Below are 24534 nucleotides of genomic sequence, written 5' to 3' on the forward strand. Positions count from 1 at the left end.
AATTAATAATTTCCAACCAGATTGTTTCATTCATTAATGTTTGATGTATCTTCATTTAAATTTCCATTACATTTCCATTCCCCTTCCACTCTTTTTAGATGTGTAACGTTCATTCTTAGTATTTGTCCAGTTTCTTCATTCCTTACCGTGACATGTAGTTTTTCCGACTACATGAGGCGTAGAGATAAATGTACTTGCAAGTTTGTTTGTCCTATCTAATTCTTTAACATAAATTTCGAGTCCTCTGGGGCAACCTCAATTCCAATTGAATGGAATTCTCTGTAGTCAGCAATAGAAGTGTTCCAATTTAATGGTAACCGAAGTGTTTCCAATTTAATGGTAACCTAAGTGTTTCCAATTTAATGGTAACCGAAGTGTTTCCAATTTAATGGTAACCGAAGTGTTTCCAATTTAATGGTAACCGAAGTGTTTCCAATTTAATGGTAACCGAAGTGTTTCCAATTTAATGGTAACCGAAGTGTTTCCAATTTAATGGTAACCGAAGTGTTTCCAATTTAATGGTAACCGAAGTGTTTCCAATTTAATGGTAACCGAAGTGTTTCCAATTTAATGGTAACCGAAGTGTTTCCAATTTAATGGTAACCGAAGTGTTTCCAATTTAATGGTAACCGAAGTGTTTCCAATTTAATGGTAACCGAAGTGTTTCCAATTTAATGGTAACCGAAGTGTTTCCAATTTAATGGTAACCGAAGTGTTTCCAATTTAATGGTAACCGAAGTGTTTCCAATTTAATGGTAACCGAAGTGTTTCCAATTTAATGGTAATCTAAGTGTTTCCAATTTAATGGTAACCTAAGTGTTTCCAATTTAATGGTAACCTAACTGTTTCCAATTTAATGGTAACCTAACTGTTTCCAATTAAATGGTAATCTAAGTGTTTCCAATTTAATGGTAATCTAAGTGTTTCCAATTTAATGGTAATCTAAGTGTTTCCAATTTAATGGTTACCTAACTGTTTCCAATTTAATGGTAATCTAAGTGTTTCCAATTAAATGGTAATCTAAGTGTTTCCAATTTAATGGTAATCTAAGTGTTTCCAATTTAATGGTAATCTAAGTGTTTCCAATTTAATGGTAACCTAACTGTTTCCAATTTAATGGTAATCTAAGTGTTTCCAATTTAATGGTAACCTAACTGTTTCCAATTAAATGGTAATCTAAGTGTTTCCAATTTAATGGTAACCTAAGTGTTTCCAATTTAATGGTGACCTAAGTGTTTCCAATTTAATGGTAACCTCAATTCCAATTGAATGGAATTCTCTGTGTTCATTGACACTGTATTAATCCAATTTAATGTATTCACATCTACTGAAAATCATTACCACCAATTTAATTTTTTGATTACCGAACTCCAACTAATGAACTTTATAACAAACAAAATTACTTAATGTCACTCAAATGTTTAAATTTAGGACTTGTACTCTCATAATGAACATAACAAATAAAAACATTAAGTCTAACATTAAACTCGAAAAAAGAGATAACAAACATAACTGTCGTAACAAACACAAATTAAAATCTTTTACTCCGCGAACTATCTATGGAATAAAACTATTTCGTTCGAAGGCGTTCAAATGTTTAACAACTGTCAGACGAGATAAAGAATTGTAACGCTTTCAAAAATAAACTTAAATCATATATCATCGCTGAACTGTAATAATCTCTCAATATTATCTACATATATAACTTTGTCATTTCTGTCAAGTTAGATTCTAAGGAGAGTAAGATAGTTGTGTTAAGGTTTATTTTGCTTTATATTGATCCTGTATTCTGTATCTATATTACGAATTAACCCGCAAGCCTGTATAATATACATATTTATTTTTCGGGTATATCAATAATTGTTCAGCATAGTTTAATAACATTTAAAAACTTCACAAAACATTTGTTTATAGCCATCACTTTAAACCTTCCTTATAACGCACAGAAAAACTATAACTATTACTTTAGATAAGTTCAATTACTCATAACTATTTTTTAAAATAAAATTACGAGCACGGATTTACAGAAGTTGTTTACGCACGGCGGTACGGTTCCGACCATATCTACTCCTTTTTTTTTTTTTTTTTTTTTTTTTTTTCATTGTAAGTGAAGCATTGTGTTTTTTTAATGAGAAATAAAGATCTTTAAACCTAAACCTAATGGTAGTCATAAAAATTAATTAAATTAAAAGAAATTTACATCATCTGATTAAATGATGTACTCATCGAACAACGCCATCAGAAGTCATGTCGTCATAACAAGAACAATGTTTACATTTCCGTGCATGTTACTGTACAACCAACTTAATGGATATCTGCAATAATTAACAACTGATATAGGAGAACGGTAGGTCTTGTTGCTAACAAACATTTTACGTATAATTTAGATATATTTTGTAGAACAGAAAATACAAAACAACAAAAGTGTGAGTCATTGTCACTATCAGTGGCTGCAATGAACTCCCCTCGAAGATATACTATGATCGCCATGAATAGTACGAAGAAAAGTATATAGATTAACCTTAAATTAAGTTGAAATCTAAATTTTTCATTATTATGCATAAATTTCATATAAACCAAACGACTATGCCAATAAAGTATTTACTATTTAATCACGATAATTATGTGTTATTCAAATGCACACTTAGCTAATCCATTTCCCTTTTTTTTTTTTCTTTAAAAAAATTGCAGTTGTTGCTTTACTAAGTATCAATATTATCATAAGTCATAAGATCATTGGTTTAAGTATGTATCAATTCACTAATCACTCAGCGTTCCGACCGACGCCATGATGTATTATCAAGCCGGCGTATCAACAACACTCAAGCTTAATGTCAAAATTAAGTATTGAATTAAATAATTGAAAAATGTTGTATGTCGAAACTAAACCGAATAATAATTATATCATGTAGCATCGAATCTTATTCCTATTCTTTCGTTTAAAGAAAAGTTCTGAAGGGGTCTTTCCTGTTACTGAGTGAGGAGTACAGTTATACATCATAAAATACTAATATAATGTTTCTCTTATATTCGTGTCTCTTTTTTCGCTTGCACTTATTCTAAGGCACTTTAAGATATCCCTATTTTGAAGCTCGACTTCCCCATTCATTTGCGGCCAATATGGAACAGTACTAAAAGTTTAATGTTGCAATCTTCACCAAAAGTTTTAAACTCTTCATTTACAAACTGCTGGCCATTATCTGCAGTGATTGAATGTGGATAGCCCAGTCGACTAAAGAGTTCCTTCAGGATGTTAATAATTTGTGAACCTGTTATGGTCCTGGTCACAGGTGGGCACAGTTAATCAAAAGTTAACTTCATTAATCTTTAATTCGTTAAATAAAAATGTAACTTCGTTATTCGTTAAAGCCTTTAATTAATGAAAATTTAACGCAAGTTAAAGTTAATTTTTGTTTATATTATAAGGGACAATCAGGCAAATGGCCATATGAATAATCTCCGAATCGCATGGACCGATTTTGTCGAGACTATCAATAGAACCTAGGCTATATTTTTTCCGCGCTTACGAAATCACGGACGAACGCTAAACCTATCTATAGTTTAGTTATATTTTAAATTCAAATAAAACTGTACCTGTACAATACACATGACAGCGTGCACTAGTTACACACACTTGTATACTACACTGACAATGATGGACAAATTACCTTTTCAGTCATTTTTTTTTATCGACATTCCGGCATCACGGAATTAGAGATCTAACTAAATTTAGACAACACAAATTTTCTATTAAACTGTGAGACCTGGTAATATTCAAAAGAAAATAATCAAAACTGTTGTGCAGTATTTACATGTATCTGTTACTATTTGCACCCGTATATTCATTTGCTCATGCTCCCACAATTGAACATTTAATTTTACGTATAATTTGGTAATATATATATATATATATTTGCTAAGGACCCACGAACAGACTTTAGTATTAACTACTTTTTTATTTATTAACATAGGTTTATCAATAAAACTTCTTAACATCAGAGGGAACTTATTGTAACATTGATAAATAAACTATATAACCAATCCAGTGATACATCTCAACGCATCAAACTATACAACTGAGATGCCATCGATAACTTCTAGCATCTAATGATATATCGTCGGATCTAATGTTATATGTTAAATAAAGTTAAATTGCTCTCAGTGTACAGAGTGTACGTCACATGACCACGACATAACGAAAACAACCGATTGCGGGTGATGTCTTCTATCTTTCTTATCACCTATAAAATCGTTATAGTCAGTTAGTAAGAATATGTTTTGACTTATTTTCAACGACATTCGATTTATTTTAAAACAATCTTTCAATATACGCAAAAATCATAATTACACTAACACAATTATTCTATCTCTTTCTTCATTTTTTCTCGTTTTAGCGTATATTTTTTGTTGTAAACAAACAAATTATCTTCGCTATTGTAATAATGTACCTCTCTTTTTAGCAGTCGTTGCAATATCAGCTGCTTCCTACTGAAAATGTTCGATTTAAATCTAAAATCTAAAATACCTTCAATTTAATGAAAGTTCTTTTGTTTTTACTAATACTTCTTATTTAGAAGAAGTCCGAGACACATTAAATTCAATCTAATGAATTTCATTTTGTACAATGTAATAAAATAGTTTAGAATATCTCTAATTTAATAGAAACCCAAATTATAAATGTATACTTTTCAATACTCCGAAGGTACCTTATTAGGTTTACCTATTTACGCATTCATATATCCAATTTAATGGATATCCAAAATAGACGAAGATATATCTCCAATTTAATGGAAATCCAGAGCACTACATATCTGTATTATCTATATATATAAAAGAAAGCCGTATCAGTTACACCATCTACAACCCAAGAACGGCCGAATCGATTTGACCGAAAATTGGTGGGCAGGCAGCTCAGAACCAGGAAACGGACATAGGACTACCTCTACCCCGTTTTCTATCCTTTTATTCCGCGTGGACAAAGTCGCGGGTAAAAGCTAGTTTTAGTTAAAATGATAGCCGATTTTCAAAATACGGCCTGTACCTGTCATTTTACGTGAAATACTTAGTTGCAGTTAATAGATAATAGACCCATATTTCGTATGACACTGTCTTAGATCCTAGAACGGTTCGTTGAAGAAGATTCACAAATACCTTTGCCAGAAATATAATTATTTCTGAACAAAATAAATATGTCAGTTGATACTTATTGTAGCATTTGATGTGTCTCGTTACAGAGAATATTTGATGACCTAATAGTGAGTAGATTAATATAACAGATTTAAAACATCTTTACAAATAAATCAGGCCACCCGTTGACCCCGCCTTTTATTGACGTTCCTTACACTTATGAAGATTGATATTGTAAGTACTCGAAGGTATAATAATTTACAATAATTTCAATCGCTTTTTTTTACAATTAATTTTTTACAGTTAGCTGTAATAATTTGTAAATATTATTGACAATTAAAATTTTTGTGAACTAAACTTTAATAGACAAATATTCCTACTCATAATAATAAATAGATAACGACGGCGGAAGTGATATCGCATGCTTGCAATAAATCATCATTACTATTTTACACGTATACAACTTATAAAATCGGATAATACTGTAAACTAATGTTCCCCATATCATATCTTTCCATCTTTCTTCTATTATGAAATCTATAATAATTGTACACCACTTTTAGGCATAAAATGAAATATCTTGATTGCAATGTTTTAATTTACACACAAGTATTTTACTACTTAGGGCGCAAAATACGGACATAGTTACCAATTTTCTATTTTGTTTTTTTTTTTCACCTCGTCGCCATTTGTAGGACCATAGGGTCCCTAAAGATGATTAAGGACAGACACTGGCTCACCACTACCACACTGGAGCGCAGGCGCACGTCCGCTTCGTACCGCGTTCGTCACTCAACTACCCAGAGACAGCTGTGCCTTCCAGTGTGGTACATGAGACAGTGAATTGTATCTATTCCATAGACACAAACACTACAAAGAGGGTAATGTTTTTTACGCGTATAAAAGTGTGTTCCAATGTGTGACCATTTGTAGCTTGAACTGAACCAATTTTGACGAGTAAATGTCATTTGATTTGTTTTCTTCCCTTGTGTCTCATCACAAGCTGGGTTTTTAGGTTATTTAATTACTAAAAAGTGTCATGATGTCTTTAATCTGACCATCAAAATATTCCATCTGCAGGTCGTAAAGATAGTGGCGACATCTATAACAAAGATGGCAATAATGTGTAAAAAGTTTCACGATTAACTTTTGTCTTTTTCAGTTATCGTTATAGAATATGGCGCTGTGTGTTTTATACATATAAAACATATAACATATTTCCATCTGCACTATGTTATTAAGATTGTACAACATATAATTGATGTTGCTCATACAAGTTGCAATCAGTAATAAATTATTTGATCATCTGATAATGTTGCAACACTTTGTAAATAAAATTAGTTCATATTTTGATGCAATTGTCTATTATGTTTCGAAGATGGCAACGTTGTAGTGTGAAAAAAATAACGAATTTTTTGATAGTCTCTTTCGATCGCCTAAAAATAGAGTTGTGCTTCATAAACTTCCTGCATAATAGAATATTAGAGTATACAACTTAGACTGATAATTTCAAGAATATTATAAAGATTTACATCGTTATGGTACATTGCTAGATAATAAAAAGTACCTTATCTTTAGACACATAATTGAAAATAAAATGACTAAATTGCTGATGATAAAATGAAAAAAACACAAAAGACAAGAAGATATCAAAAGCAAATAATTGAACCATATCCAAAAAGAACAAACAGGTTGAATAATATAGGAAATGAAAACGGTGTCAAATATCTGTAAGTCGATCCTGAGAGAGCGATAGGCGCTATTACTTGAGAAATATGGTCTTTATGGCTCAAGACATAAAGCCTGTAATCACTTTACGGAACTATCTGACACGTAATGTCAATCTGAGACATGCGAGTGATGTACTATGATTGCAGTTTCGTCATTATTGTAGCTCTGGTGACATAACAACTTGTACAAAGATGACAGTGCGATAATCAATACTTTAGATCTGTCCTACATGTAAAATTGTATGTTTGTTAGTAAGTTTCGACTCTACCGACTAACGACTCTACGGATCTCGCTAAAATTTGACAAAAGTACAGAAGTTTGTCTGTAGCGAAGTCGCGGACAAAAGCTAGTGTTACTTAATTTTTCACAAAGATGTTGCTTAGATTTAACATTTTTAAAGGTTTGTACACAATATTAAAGCATAAGGAATATATTTAGTGAAAGATATTAGAAGACAGAATATGCTTCCACTTGACACGCTAGCGTCTGGCAATCAGGTAACTGTTCTGCAATGTTATTGTCCTTTCTAACTATTATTTATCTTATAAATAACTAGCTTTTACCCGCGACTCCGTCCGCGCGGAATAAAAAATAGAAAACGGGGTAAAAATTATCCTATGTCCGTTTCCTGGTTCTAAGCTACCTGCCCACCAATTTTCAGTCAAATCGATTCAGCCGTTCTTGAGTTATAAATAGTGTAACTAACACGACTTTCTTTTATATATATAGATATAGACTTGCATTTGCTAATAATTGTATAGCGTAAGTTCACAGTGCTTAGAAACAAAATGCTATCCCACTCATTGCTTGATAAGAAAAGAGTAAGTATTACGTTTTTGTACAAGTTCATCGATGAAACTTACATCTTACAGTTGGTACTTTTTGTACAATTTAATGATTTTTTCACTTAACCATTGTCTAATTTATTTGACTTTTTTGATAGCGGTTTCAGTATCCGTAGTAAGTTACCGGAATCACGCGAATACGGAGATATGTACACAAAACAAATCTTAGCTACGTACTAATGTTTAATATTTATCTTTTAATGTTTGTATAAACAGTATTATTTAATGAATTACATTACTTAAGTAACAATAGAACAATGGGAGACATTATATTTGTATATCATATAGGTAAAATGTAATCTGATATCTCTACATGCGGATAAACATTTCACTGATAAGGTATCATATCAATACCATCGTGTATTGCAACTATTTCGATGTTATTCAATTTTGTCTTCCTATTTATCTGAGAATTAACTTTTTTATTTATTTAGTAATTTAAGAGGCTTTGTCGCAATGCGACCATATCGCCCCATAAGCCTTCCAATAAATACACCTTACATCTAGTTATCTACATTGTTTCTTAAACACATGTCGGTCAACTTAAACATCATCCTGGCCTCGTCAGAAGACGGGTAAGCCAGGTTTATCCGACCGACATTATACCCGAACATCTTAAAATAATTACGTCTAAGCCGTTCGTTCCGAGCACACTAGAATTAACTTTGGTATAGCTTTTTGAGGAATTTAGTTTGAAATTTCGGATAGTACTAGAAGATGTTTAAAATGGTAAACGGCTACCTAAATTCGCTTAAATAACGTAGCGACCGCTGTCTATAGATCCTTACCGCATTTGAAGATGCGTTGCTAATTTTTAAACGACAAAAGAAAGAACGCACTGAAAGAGGATTTTTCACCTTATGCTTTCCTCCATACCTAAACCGACCTCCTAACAAGAGGGAAGGGAAGAAGATCAAAATTAGACAAGTTTCATTTAAAATTATGTAAAATAATAAACATACTCGTATAAAAACAAATTTTATGAAGACGACTTTCTTTCGATCTATTTTTCATCTTAAAAGCGAAATTACTTGACACAATTTTTTAAACCAAAAGTCAAGTAAAACTAAATTTTTAAATTATTGTAACACGTCTTTGAAACAATATTTTATGTGGGTTACTTTGAAGTTCATGAAAAACTATCAATACACCTACATCTATATAAATAAAAGAAAGTCGTGTTAGTTACACTATTTATAACTCAAAAACGGCTGAATCGATTTGACTGAAAATTGGTGGGCAGGTAGCTTAGAACCAGGAAACGGACATAGGATAATTTTTACCCCGTTTTCTATATTTTATTCCGCACGGACGGAGTCGCGGGAAAAAGCTAGTATACAAATACAACAAAGTTATTATCTAAAGACTTAAGTTTAAACTTTAAAAGCGACATTAAAGTACTAAACGGTTAAGTAATAACATATAATATTTAATAGCTGCGATTACGTACAATAGTATGTAAGTTGGTCTGTTGCAATTCGCGTGAAGTGAGTGACCCAGTTAGAAGTATTTAGCTACCTACCCGCTTTATCTTCGCGGTCATCATCCGAAGGTTATTTTTTATTTAATCGTTGGTTTTATTATTTAAAAAAAAAACGTAACAAAAGATACTCAGAACAGTCTATTTCCAATTGCCAAATACTCGTAAAAATACATGGACATCTCTTTCGTTATCATTGCCAAAAAAAGAGACAACACGATGTTCTTGTACAGGAGTAGTAGTGACAACCAAATGTTGTGTGCAGTATTAAACATTCTGCCAAAGAGGTGGCATAATGGCCAAGACCTTTGCCTTTTTTGGTTAAGAAAAAGATACACGAAAAAAATGAGAATCGCGCGGGAAGTTAACAAGATGTAGTAGATATTAAAGTTTGATTGAAATGTTTATGTTAAGTGTTTAACAACGAAATAAAAGCATTTTTGGCTGCCATGCTGCTGTTTTTAATTTATACGCCAAAGATGACCCAATATTGTTTTCAGTCGCATCATTGTTGTATTTTCAATTGGTTGGTAAAAATTATTTATAATGATACGTTGAAAGATGTAAAAGGTTATTTAAATCATTATCCGATAAAAGTAAGATCATTTCTCAATGTTCAAATAAACAAGAGCCTTAATTCGAGCACAGACAAGCGAAAAGTGGTTCGAAAGGTCCATTGACCCGTTTGATTTCGACTGTTTGCGACCACAACCTATTATTACGTCAAGTTAAAATAATAGGTGCAATATTTCCTTACAATGTGATAAGATTCCAGGTAATGGGGCGTTGTTGAAACAAAGTTAACCTTCGACATTTAGACTGGAGTTTAGATATAAAAGCTATTTTTAATAATGTATTAATCATTTGAATTGAAAATATTCTTTCACTTGTTTAAGGAAATAGAACTTGGAATTTAACACAGAAAAGCTATTTAAAAAAATGGTTTTAAATTATGGTCCAGTTTCGACCAAATGGCGAGTAATAATCTATCTAATCTGCCTCAAGTGTGTTATCAATCGAACAATATGTCGACGCGACTCGCCACCCGTCACGTTCCGTCTCCCGAAATGGCGAAAAGTGGATTGCGGAGGTTCATTTGACCACACCAAATGGAGGTTCGTGATCTCTGCCTACCCCTCTGGGTTACAGACGTGAGTTGTGTGTTAGAACATAAAACATTATTATCATCTTCTTGGACTTACCACATTCACGTAAGGTCGGTAAACAAGGTTTTAAAAACCTTAAACCTTTTGGCTTATTTTTTTACAGCTGTCCGCCTGCCTGTAGCCAACCCTACTTGGGAGAATTAAAACATTACATCTGTGTTTCTTTTTTCTATAGAATTGTGAATGATAGTCGAAAGTCGTTCAAGAATCTTTGACATTTCAAGTTTTGCAAAGGAACATTTATGGTATAATTTAAAATTTTGTAAATAAATATAAGTTATGTTGTATATTGCAGTTATATTGTAGACAAAACTGGTAATCGAACTCTGCGCTTGTACTAAATATACCAATTTACTTCGAGGTAAATCACTATGAATTATCTAGGATTACTTAATTTTAGACGCCCTAGCTACTGAGTTCTAACTAGTAATTTTAATAGTTATTTCTGTACGTATTATTAATGGTATCTCATCATCTAATCCTGTACTCTTCGGTAATCAAAATTAGTTTCTACGAGATTTGAAACTAATTTGATTTATTATAGTCATGTAGAATTTTCGGTTTGATTTATCACAGAACGTTGGTGGCTCTTGTAATCTGCTAGTCCTGGGTTTGAATCCTACCATGTACCAATGTGTTTTTCGACTTTCGATTTACATATGTACATTTATCCGACGTTATTACGGTGAAGGAAAACATCGTGATGCACATATCTAGAAGAATACAAAAGATATGTGTGTCAACCCGTACTGGGCAAGTGTAGTTGACTATGGCCTAGTCACCTCTAACTGGGGTAGGCTCCGAGCCCCTCAGTGGGGACGTAAAGTAAGCTGATGATGATGTAGAATTTTCGTCTAATTACAGAGATAATGTTTTGAAGTTAGTTAAGTATTAAGTATCCATTAAGTATTAAATGCTTTTGAAATGTTATTGTATTAGTTATAATATTTAACAGTATTGGAAGTAATACAAGAACTTTGTACAGAATTTTGTGCAATGGTTTATCTTTTGCACTTCAAGCACTCGAAAAATATCCGATAAGAGTATTAATGATAGCAAATGAAATGCGTAATTCATTTGTTACATATCGATGTACCGGTTGTTAATGTACGTACCACTGAAGTAGCGGCAGAATGACGTCTGCTATAAGTGTCTGTTTCCACTAAACGCGAATCGCCCGTGACTGTCTTTTGTCAAGAAGTCGAGCCGCGAAAGTGGAAGAAGAAAATGTGGCTTAATACAGTTGTCTGCTGAAGAACAGTTTTGCATACTTTTCACTTAATATTAGATGGAACAGAGGTTTAAAAATAAAACGTATTATTTACTCTATGGAATTGACGAAATACGAACTAGGGGTCTAGCACGAATGTTTGTGAAGATCACCATCGTATCATCAACAAATTTTGTGTAGCGACTAATTTCGACATAATTGACGATGACGATACAAAGGCGATTGTCACAAATAATCGTGCTAGGCCCACAGGTAAGTGGTAACTTCCTTGGATGTGTCAACACAGCATCAAGCAGAAAAACAAATACGTGCGTTTGCGATTGTCATATGTCGTAGGGAATGTTGCATAACATTATCCAGGGTGTAACAGAACACGCACAATAATCGATTCGCTTTCCCCCAGCTGATGCAGTCCTTGACTTCCTGCTATACAGCTGTATGCTTATTTTATTGCATACAGTAGATTACGACACGATTTTTTATGTCAATGTTCCTCATACGTTTTTCAGACGAGAAATGTTTTAAATTGAATAAACTAACACAACATTTCATACATATAAATATGAAGTTTTTGTTTAGTTAATCTGATTAAATTTCATGATCATTCAAAGTTTTATCCTAAAAATTTCCACGTCCCAATTTTCATGTAGCCTCATTGTAAAGAATGTTCTTATCATTGTGTGTATTTGATTTAGTTCACAACAAATGTTAAAACGTAATTGTTTTATCTAATTTACCTTGGATTTCTAAGACCGAAATCATCTTTTTAAAACATATTGTTATATCTTATTTATCAAAGATAATGATGAGGACGACGATATGTTTTATACAGAGGTTTTGGGCTCTGGAACTCACGGTTACTGTTTTACCCGACTCCCTAATATGGGTAATATTTATCACAGATATGTAATTATTTTTTGTCAATTCAATTGTGACCTTTGTGATCTCAATAGCTGAATGGAATTTGTCGAGTGAGGTGTTGTGATTCGAAATTTGCAAATATTTTATTTAAAAATTAGGTATCACAGGACGTAATTTTAATCTACGGATCGTTAAAAAGTACACAGTTAACTTATTCATCATTCATAACATGAAACATATTCATTGTGATTGTACATAGCGAAAGTACAATGCGGTCACGGTGGTGGTTCGCAGGAGGCGGAACGGCATTTGATACCATTGTAAGGTTTAAGGTCGAATGATTTACTCCTGATATGTACAACCAAAATTTAAACCATAAAACAGTGAAACCTGGTTAAGTGAGACATCAAGGGACCTGCAATGTCGTTTCACTTATAGAGGTATTCCACTTACCCATTGTCTCAGATATACAGTTATAAATAAATATCTGTCTCATTTACAGAGGGTTCCATTAATAGAGGTGAGAATACAGGTTATTTCAGTTATTTCAGTTTGACATTTTTCAAATAAACATCTGTATGATAGTAAAGCGAAACTAAAACTGAAGGTAATTGAAGCTCAAAATTTGTACTTACGTACTTGGAATTACGTGTGGAATTTGTGGGTAGAATAAGAATGAGTAAACAAACAATGTTATCTCAGTTACAGAGGTTTATGCATATAAAATTTACTCGCTGTCTCAGTTATAGAGGTAACTATGATGATAAATCGAAAGAACAAATCCCAGATATAGAGGTTTACCTCGTCCCACTAACAGAGGTAATTCAGTGCCAAAGTGTTGGCATGAGTTCCAGTTATGGAGGTTTCTCACTTATCCAGGTCCCACTTAACCAAGTTTCACTGTATATTATTTAATCAATACATAGTATAAAACAAAGTCGCTTTCGCTGTATGTCCGTATGTATGCTTAGATCTTTAAAACTACGCAACGGATTTTGACGCGGTTTTTTTTAATAGATAGAGTGATTCTTAAGGAAGGTTTGTATGTATAATAAATGCATAATATAGTAGAGAAACACTGATAAATTTAAAGTTTTCTAATGTGATGTCGTAAATAAGCACGTTTTTTTGCGCTTATATTGCAAACGCTGGCTGAACCCTACGAGATAGACCAAAATAATGTACTACAGTATTGTTCACCTTAAAAAGTTCAACAAAAAAGTCCGCGATGGTATATGTCTATCTCTTAGGGATAACCCAGCATAACCATTTTTATTCTTTTACGAAGTGATTTTAAACAATACAGCATTCATCCTTATCCATTTAAGTACCTTAAATAAATTGTGCATTTATTCTGTAGTAGGTATATTTTGCATTGCACCCGTGCGAAGCCGGGGCGGGTCGCTAGTGTATTATAAAAGGTATATTAAAAATCAGCAGATATAAATGCCACAGAGTGGTTTAGTAGTAACTCCCTTATTCATCTGCTGCTCATATGTAAAATAAGTCTGATGCTGTAAGGAGGTAATTTTATTAAGGATAAGGCTTCATTGATAAATAGAAGTATAGTTAAAAAAGTTTTTTTTGATGCCTAAAAAAACCAGACATAAATCGAATTTCACTAAACTTGTGTTATTCAAACTAAGCAAATGAACGTGAAATGTAGAATTCAAATAAAATAAAATAAATAGATAGAATATGTCAATGCAAAAGGACTTCTTTGTACATGCGAATTTTTGTTCCTTTTTTCTTACCCTAAAATCAATCTGTTTTCAATATACTTTCTTCTCTTGAAGATTGCTACACTGTTTTATTTCTTTACTTATTTTATTCTTTCCAAAATAAAATAGTCATAAGATGTTAAATTATTCAATAAATGAATAGCTCTACCATATAATACTATGACTCATTCAAAATACATACATACGTATGTAAAAGAGGCAAGTTATCAGCTATTCGTAGGTCAATGTACCTGCAAAAAGAACATGCACACACAACCCGGTTAATTGTGATAAGAGAAATTAAAATAAACATTAATATGATAAGATTGTCTATGTTATATGTAAATTGCATTATCTTAGTTTATAGTAGTGTTTTCAAGGAAGTATTTATTCTTTCTTAACTTATTGTTACAGACGTTGATAGATGTTGTAAAAAAGAAAAATACTTAAAGTCATCAAAAAAGAAAAACAGGACACTTTTTTAAAACATCAAAACGCCGAAAGTATGATAAAGGATAGCCAGATCAGCAATTATAGGGACGAACTAAACCTTACAGGGCCGGCATTAGAGTAGGGCACGGTTTGACGACTGCCCAGGGCAGAAGGAGCGTCACAAGTCTGCGAAATACACAGTCTCACATAACCCTGTTCCACAGCCGCATGGTAAATGGTAACACCACAAAAAGTATTGGAAATAATACGAGAACTTTGTACAGAAATGGTAACACCACAACCAGGGTGCTTGTAGAGCTAAAACTGCTTCTAAAACCATATCTACGATGGTTTTCAGCGGACTTCTTTGCACTCATGAGATTTTTCAACAACAAAATTTAAAATGTGACTCGCATATTTGCCTTTAAATACTCCATAGGTATAGATATCTATTTTTCTATATCAGTATCAGGAATCCATGTAGATACAACTGTTATCTCTGCAGTAAAGTCGTGCAATGACGTAGACTATCGATCAACACTCGACAGCTCCCAGTATCTCAACTGACACCTATCGAATATCTACTTTCCACTCCTTGATACTAGAACTTTCTATATTACAACCTTTCAACCTAATCGAGGTAATGCGGAATGTGATATGATTGGACGAAGATAAAACTGAGGGTGAGGGTACACACTTCAACATCGTGTGTTAAACTATCACTAGCGCCATCTAGTTTATTTTTCAGATACTAATATCGTTTAAAATGTTAAAAAAATTATAAAACTCCGTTAATAACGATACAGTACTGTCGCTGTTTAAGTTATTCAGATGTAAAAAAAAAACTTAAGTCGAGGATATGTGTCTCTTTAATTTTATTTTAAGTTCAAAATTTAGTTTATAACTACGGAAGCACTTTCTATTAAACGAAAGAACAAAAGAACTATTAAAAGAACATTTCCGCTATCCCACAAACATCATGTTAAATTCCTGTACAAACTTGTACATTTCGAGGCGTATGGTTTGTATGGAAGTTTTGTAAATAAACTTTCAAGGGCGATGCTCCGCAACCAGACGCCGCCTAAAATTAAACGATTCACATTAATTGGATGTACACACGTGAATGTGGATGGTTTGGGAATTTCTTTAAATTGTCTTAATGGATTTTCTGTTTCGTTAGTAAATCAGCAATAAGAAAAATCTTAAAATGCTTATCATGGATTATAATTATGTAATGAAAACATTAGAAATTGTTCTTAAAATTGAGCGATTGTTTTTTGTTTTTCAAAGACTTCTGTTCTAATACGTAATAAATAATTCAGACATTGCATATGAAATACCGACTAATTAAAGGTTACTGTTAAGAATTCTCCCAAATAGAAATGTTGTTAAAAGCCATTGGGAGATGTAACAAGCGATGTGTACCATTTTATCGTTTTACTTTGTTAATTGCGAGAATTCAACGTAAGAGTTAAAATGAACACTAGTTCCCAGTAAGTTAGCATGATCATTTGGATGTTGAAAGGACTCTAGGAAATCCTGTATTGCCTTTAGACGATGGTAATCTTTCATTAGCATTACGTCCTGTGAAGTCTTGACCTGATACTAGGAATACTTTAGATGCGTTGTTTCCGAGTGATACAACGTGTTTTTGATGAAAATTTAAAGTGAAAAATATTTATTTATATTTGCAAACATAATATTTAAACTACTTCACCAACGGAACTGTGTTCGTTTATACACGAACAAGTTCAATGCTCTCTCTCCAAAATAATTGTCGGAACTAATAATCGTTTGAACATGAAGATTTGTGGCCAAGCTGGGTTCTATCCTTCGATGTTGGGAAAAATGGGTTGCGTGTGGAATGGGTACAGAATGAATTGCGTCGGTGGTATGGGTAGCCTATAAACATAGCCATTAGCACCGCCTACGTGTTAACTGGTGAACAGAGTTCGCTCTGTGCTCGCGTTAGACGCTACCCACTAAACGTACCGACTAACTGTACAGTACGCGGTAATTGTTAACGTTTGCGTTTTTTACAAGTCTATTTGAATTAATAATTGTACTACGAATAACTGCTTTTGCTATATTTTATTCTGTACGGAAGTTATTACAGTTCTGATAGAACTTAAAATTTTATGACTAGCAGAACCTCTTAGCTTATTTGATGTAAGCTTAATTTGGATTCCGTTCCGTAAACTCGTATTATTATAGAAAATAAGGCAAGTAGATGTAACGATAGTCCTCCAGTCGTTCTTTATTTCTAAGGGTGGTGGTCATCTCTATTTTTAACTTAAGTAAATATCTGGTATCGATCACCAATCAATCAACTTCATTAGACACTTATAAAGGAAACGGAACATAAATCTGAAGTAGATTAAGTTGTTAGAACATCGCATCACACTTTGTATGCAGCGTGCGTAGGTAATTGATTCCATGCTGTCAAAGGTGCGGACTTTAATGATAACTTCTTCAAGGCATAATAAATAACTGGTACATCGATGTTTACCCGTTTATAAAAAAATATCAGACAAACTGGAAAACGTCTGGATAAGTTTTTGAACAGAAATAATATGATATGGTCAGTTGGAACTTTCAGACAATTTTACGTCTTTAATTAATTATTTAGTTTCGAATATTATAAATGTAATCTTACTTGTAATACAAATGCCAATGGATGAATGTATGGACGCATAGATGGATGTTTTTTTGATGGAATTTTGTACAGATGTAGAACACAGTCTGGAAGAACACTTAGGCTACCTATATATCCCGTGGGGCACGTTTGATTCACACATTTACTCCGCAAATATTAAACACATTATATTGGAATTTGGCACAAATATAGAACATATTTCGAAAAACACATGAGAGGAAATTTCACCTTTTTTATTCTGCGTAGACGAAGTCGCGGACAAATGCTAGTGAGTATATAGTACGAATAACATAAAGTTAAGAAAAACGTTTCCCAACTCTCTACGCCAGATTTCTGTTGTTAGAAGTAGATAATTAAATGCAGTAAACTTAAGTCAAGAAATATCAAGGCGATTTAACTGTACTTTTATTTCGACGTAATAATAGTTTCACAACCCGTGTTTATAATGAAACAAACACAATACCTTTTATTCGTTCTAACATTGGTACCATATTTCTTTTATTTTAAATATTTTTTCATTACATTTGACAGCGACTACAAAGACAACTTTTAAGCAACCGTGTAATGCAGATCAAAGGATTAACCAAGCTCAGTGTATTTAGAAACAGTTGTATCTATTAACAACAATGAGGATTAAAAGAACAAAGCTCTATCTATTACATATTTAGTTTATGTTCTTAGTTTAAGTTATGTTCTTTAGTTTAAGTTGGCACTTACGCTTTTATAAGGGTGTAAACACTCTAATTGATAGTTCAGAGTTGTCTAAACAAAATCCTATGAACAATAAACGCCTTTAATAAATACCTTGATGTATTGTGAGGTATTTCGGAGTCGAGACTCAAGCATACATAAGTACTGTTATAAAGTATGAAGCACGTACGACACTTTTGAGGGTCTTAACACAGCTCTGTAAGGTTTAACAGCGTTGTTAAAAATATTACAATGTTTTGACAAGTTTCATGTTACTTTTGTAGGTTGTAATTGTGACTGTATTCTAAGATTCAAACTTTATGGCGGCTCAGTAAGGTTAGGTCTGCTGACGTAAAAGATGGGCCCGTTGTCACTGCCACGGGTGTGCATCACCTTTATGTCCCGCCGATAACTTGAAATCGTGTCCTGCACATCTGCATTTGAACCGCTTTGAAATTTGGATGCCAATGCTTGAATACGTATTCATAGTTAATTTGGAAGGTGTAGGTTTGTGAGTAGTGGCAGTATGACAACAAAGCATTAATTCTTCAATTGTTGTACTGCACGATTGTAACGGAAACGCAGCGAGCGGCAAGTTACACGAACGTGCAATATCCAGAGCGTTCCGCAAGGTCATGCAGTCGCCGTCGCTCGTCACGCGTTCCTCAGTGTTGACCGCGGGATATGTCATAAGCGGTAGCGGGCGGCAGACCATGAAATAGTATTACCCGGGGTATGGGAGGCAGATTATTAATTAACTTTTTTGTCGTTGTGTGCGTTGACATTTTTATAATACAATAACTTAAGGAAGTATATGATTGATAAAACGGATATGGGTATTTTTTGGGACACGTCTTATAATAGTTCAGGCTGATGTTATTATTGTTAGTCTGTGAGCAATGTCCAAATGACTAATTAAAAACTGCTTGTAATCACAATTTCTAATGATTGTTAAAATGTGTTCATTAAATTAATGTTTGTCATGACCACTCGATGAATTTTAAATTACATATCAAAGTAATTTATTAAAATCGCTGTGAGCTATTCACTTGGGATATACACTTCTGGACATAGTTTAAACCGTAATAAATAGCGAAGAAATACGAAACTGTTAACGATGTTTGGCACGATCATGCGCAAACGCAACATGCTGGATCAGCGAACTGTCGTGTCGTCTCCCTTTAGTTCAGCGGAATTTGATAGCTTTATTACAACACACAGCAATATTATAAATTAAAAAATAAACAATAAGTCCAATAGCAAGTGTTACTTTGAGTTTATTTTTGAAGACTACTTATCGTTTAGTTTTACTTAGCTAGTTGTTTATTTGGAACAATATATTGGGTTTTACTTATTGACGAAGAAGGTAATTATTCTTTCTATATTTTTTCGTTACTTGAAAATGCATTTACATTGAAGTATCTTTTAAAACGTCGTCATCGTTGGCTAGAAGAGCGTCGGTGGCCCAAAGGTTAAGCACTTGACTTGCAATCTGCAGGTCATGGGTTCGAATCCCGCCATGTAATGTATATTTCGGATTTCGATTTACATATGTACATTTATCCGACGTTCTTACGGTGAAGGAAAATATCGTGATGCAACCTGCACATATCTGTGAAGAAATTCAATGATATGTGTGAAGTCAACCAACTTCCACTTGGCCAGCGTGGTTGACTATGGCCTAGTCACCCCTAAGTTAGGGTAGGCTCCGAGCCCTTCGGTGGGGACGTATAGTAAGCTGATGATGATGATCTTTTTACAACAGTATCTGGGATTGATTTGGAATGACTTATAAAATAAGGTGGTACAGTAATAATTTCCTCATAACAATTTCGCGATTGACATTGAATGGAAATTTATTCCACATATAAAATTAGCAGAATCGCTACGTCATCGCAGGCTTTAGGAGGCCGTTGAATTGAATGCAATAAAGGTAATTTACTTATAATGTCAGTGATGGCATACGCTCGGTCCCGGGTTCAATTGAAACACCATTATATTGACCACCAAATAATGATGATGTTCAATGACAGTACGATTCACGCAAATCATTCTGATCTTCACACAGCAATTTTAAAAGTGTGCCATGTGAGACTACCTTAATGTGTGGGTTTACACTGTTGAAACACTTGCATAAAAAAACATATTCTATTCTTCATTTAAAAACAATATGTTACTAGTTATATTTTAATTAATGTAGTAGCATTTTTTTTTTTTATCAGGAATTAAAAAGACTTTTACAGAATGTCACCGACAAATTTCGACGCTCTTAACACCGTTTCTACAATATGAAATGTCATCAAAAAGTATATTTTACGATGGAATTGTGTAAAAATTACAAACAAGTGTAATTATTTTTAATGTTTATAAAATGTCATGTCATTTCAAAGCAAGTAAAAACACAATTATACGGTAAGAGACAAAATGCTTCTCATTGTATCCTAGATTTCTTCCTCTATCTTACTAATATTATAAATGCAAATGTTTAGATGGATGGATGGATGTGTTTGTTTGAAGGTATCTCCGAAAAGACTCAACGCATTTTGATGAAATTTAGCACAAATGTAGAACATAGTCTGGAAAAACACATAGGCAACTTGTTACGTTTTTAATTCCGCGCAGACGGAGTCGTGGCCGACAGCTAGTATACATATAAATATGTAGGAAGAATACCAAACTCTACTTAATTTTAGAATATATGTATATTTATAACGTACAAAAATTATATTAGAATATAAAGATCTGGAAGATAATAAAAATTCTTTTGCACATTTATATTAAAAGGTAACAATAAACAATATAATTATGAATGCATACAGTTAAACCTTCCCTTGACCAGTGTTCAGTCAACCTTACTTTAGAATTTCTTCGCACCGAGTCTGGCCTCGAAAATTATCGAGTGTTGAATAATTACAAGTAATTAGACGCGATATTAGACCGTTACCGTTAACAGAAGTTCATTGTCACACTTACTACGGGTTTTCACTGACGAAACATATTGTATGAAAACTTTTTGCTATCCCTCTCGTGCTCTTAAAATGGGATATCTTTATCTCGCTCATTGTATTTTTAAATGGAGATAACATCATGTTTTAATACATGTTTCGGCAGTTTTATATTTCGTTCTTGTTTAATTACGTAGTTAAAACTGTAACGGATATTTGATATTAAAAATGCATCAGATTTATAATTATCTATATAATACTATTAATTGAAATGAGCGAATGTTTAGAGTAGCAAGAAAATTTTCTAGATGAAAAAAAATTGAGATCTTGAAGATTTTTAGATTTCTAAGCTCACATAGAACCGTTGCTCAACCCTAGTAAGATTTGTCAACCCTAGTAAGATTTGTATATTTTTTTTAATGTTTTCCTAAGCGAGTATATATCAAAAGTTTTTGTCTAACTCACCGTCTAAAATCCCTTCATCAGTCGATACCTGGAAATAAAATAAACACAATTAATTAAGTTGAAAGCGGTTACGGTCAAAGGCAAGCGCTAAGTGGCTCGGATCGCATACAGTTACAATAACGAGCAAAAACTGCGATGGAACGGGAGCGGGTCAGCTGTGTCACATCACTAGTTCAGTAGCCTAGCTAAGTAGTGATGTGATACTACATAGTCGATATCGACAGATACATACACAAAGGGTCGATAATTACGTTTTATGTGTTGAGAAAAAAACTTGATATAACGAATGTAAATAAAACTTAAAAGAACAAATAAGAATTAATATTAAAAACGAACATGTTCTATGTATATTTAAGGAGAAGAAGTATTCGAGTCTTAGTTAAGAAAAAAAGAATTTATTTGGAAAGGCAAAAAATTCGAAGCTTATTTGCCTTATTTAATTTATAAAAATATCGATAATTATATGTCAGCGTTCGCAACACTATTCAATTCTTGTTATCAATTTAGATGAATTGACATAACAAGATTGAATGTCCTCGGCCATATATCATGAAATCAGATCGTTACGGCTCTCTTTCAAACGTCAAATAACAAAAAGAGACAAACCTATTTGGCAAAGTTTGTCAGTGATAGATTAAACGGAATTCCAGTAGCGTTCTTTCCATAGAAGTTGACTAGAAATCAAGTCAGTGACCAGGTTATCATAAATTAATTGCTACTGTAGTTTTTTAACCCTTAATGTTCTTGAAAAAAATACTCCTAAGAAAAAGATATTCTCAAATGCTTAGTGCACAAAAGTTATAAAAAAAAGGTACTCGTTCAAGAAACAAGTGAAGACTGATACGACTAATGATAGGATAATATCTTATTTGGAAGAAATCCACCAAAAACTGTTTCATCTACCCCACATAGACGTATTCCCACAAGTATCTTATAGCAGTGTTTAAACATTGACATGGCCTACAAGTTTTAAGGGTTACCAGTGACTAAAAATTTCCCAATTTCTCCCAAAAGTCGTGTTGTAACTCAAAGCAATTGATTTGTAACATTATGACCAGAGTCCTCGTAGTATTTTTTTACTATTTAAATTGATACATCAAAACTAATAAGCAAAATAACCTATATATTATAACATTTTGCGTGATATTTTTAGGGAATTTTAAAATTATTAAAATGGCAACATTAAACCGTGCAACTGCTGCTCCCTCATTGGTTAAAATATGACGCTGTCAAGATGACATTTTTAGTCCACAGATTATCCGACTGCCATAAGATCCTTGTTGAATTGTTGTCTATTATTAGTAAATTGACTGAAAAAAATAAATTGACTGAAGTTTGACTTACATTAGAGAAGTAGCATGTAAGATGTTATCAATGCAGACATTATTGCAACCGTGGGAAACTACCGACCTTGTTTACGTAATGCTTATGTACGCTTGTTCACACAGATTATATTTTATTCGAGTTTTTTATTTGGCTTTTAAACACAGTGCATTATAATTTGGTTTGTTTTTCTCACAGGTTTCCCTTTCGAACAAGGTCTAAGTCTTAACAATTCATTACTTAACTTCATGACAAAATAACTCATATACGTTTATTGTTTTATCTTCAACTGTGTGTACATAAAATTATATTATAGTTTTTTTATTCATACTGTATAAGATTTTGTTAAATTTAAATAATGCCGACAAACTGTTGGAGAAAATGTGTCAATGCATTTTACAGAAACTAGTAAGATTTTTGAAGGATTGTACGAAAAAAAAGTTTGGGAATCTTTGGTTTTGTTGCATTTAAGAACGTATTCATAAACGTTTGAAATCCGGAGTCAATAAACCTCATCATTACAGTAAGTGTGACCAATTCCCGTAGCATACCAGCATACTGGAACTTTATCATATTCTAGATTATTCCAGGCACGTACTAGTTCGTCCGGGAGGCGGTCCACTAACGGCCGTGCGACACAAACGCGCGACTATTAAGCCAATTACGAGCGCCGCGGCGGTGAAAAAAACGCTCGCTCGCACGCGCTATGTGTGCCACTGTGTCGCCATGGCTACTGAAAAGCGAGGGACATTTATAGTGACATCATGTAAATCAATAAATGAGATCTTATCAAGACTACATAACCATAATGAGATGGTTAGCAGAAAAAAAATGAATATTTATACCCTACCTCATTCGAGTTAAATACTGGTTACTGAGTCGCAGTAAAGGTCACACATCTCTACGATAATTATAAAAGAATCCAACATTTTCTTTACACTCAGTTTTCAAAGTTCAATTGTTTCATTTATTTTACCTAACAAAGAGGCATTGCTTAAGCGAATAGACAACTAGACAACAACAAGAATTATTATTTGAAATAAACAAAACTTCATTCTTCGATAGTAAAAAAAAAAATAACATTGTGTACATGTCCGATTAAATTTAAAAAGATAGTCACCATATTGACGACAGCCGCGCGCCGGAGCGACGGCGAGAGTGGGCGAGGCGACAAAAAAATTTAACGACTTCACATTTCAGCAGAATATTTTTTCATACGTGCATTCAGATTTTTCATTCATGGCCCAGGTCATTCATTAGACATTTACATTGAAAACAAACTTTTATCTGCCTCAAGATTTTCGTTTTTTATTTGCTACATTCTTCTCTGTTAAAATTTGTTACATACAACACTGAGAGTAGCCTTTCATAAACGTCTTGGTTTAACCTAGACACATCTGCGAAGTCAATCACACACACACTGCGCTAGTTGACTTGTCATCCTTAACTTTAGGTATGCTTGAGCGCCGAGAGTGGAGACTTACATATATGTTCTGATATTACTTATAGTAACAATAATGTCCCCCATACCTTACACTTGTATGTTAATAACCGCGTGTAAATGTTAACAGTACATACAGAAATACCATAGCAATGTTACGGTACACAATATGCAGTGGGGCCATGTAACTGACGGCTATAAAAGTGTTCGGCACGCGCACTGGGTCAATCCGCGCGACTAATTTCACCACACGAACGCACGTATGGGTAGAGTGATAGCGGGTAGCGGAATTAATATAAAATAATTTTCATATTGGTTAATTTGTTTTATGTTCAAAAATGCACATTAAATTACAAGTAAGAAGTTGATTTGTATGAAGTTTTTTTTTATATTACAAGGTGGCAAACGAGCAAGCGGCCA

At 33.2% G+C, this 24534-nt stretch overlaps 1 protein-coding gene across 1 annotated transcript in view; it reads right to left on the reverse strand.

Moving 5' to 3' along the window:
• The window catches only part of LOC106715522 (F-actin-monooxygenase Mical), a 92266-nt gene extending 70897 nt beyond the window's left edge, over positions 1-21369 (reverse strand). The window contains exon 1 of the mRNA XM_045682253.1: positions 21351-21369. The gene's annotated coding sequence lies outside the window, so the exon portion shown is untranslated. The remainder of the gene's footprint in view (positions 1-21350) is intronic.
• Between the last annotated feature and the right edge of the window lie 3165 nt (positions 21370-24534).

The sequence above is a fragment of the Papilio machaon genome, chromosome 18 (genome assembly GCF_912999745.1).
Source record: "Papilio machaon chromosome 18, ilPapMach1.1, whole genome shotgun sequence".
NCBI classification, from domain to species: Eukaryota; Metazoa; Arthropoda; class Insecta; order Lepidoptera; family Papilionidae; genus Papilio; species Papilio machaon.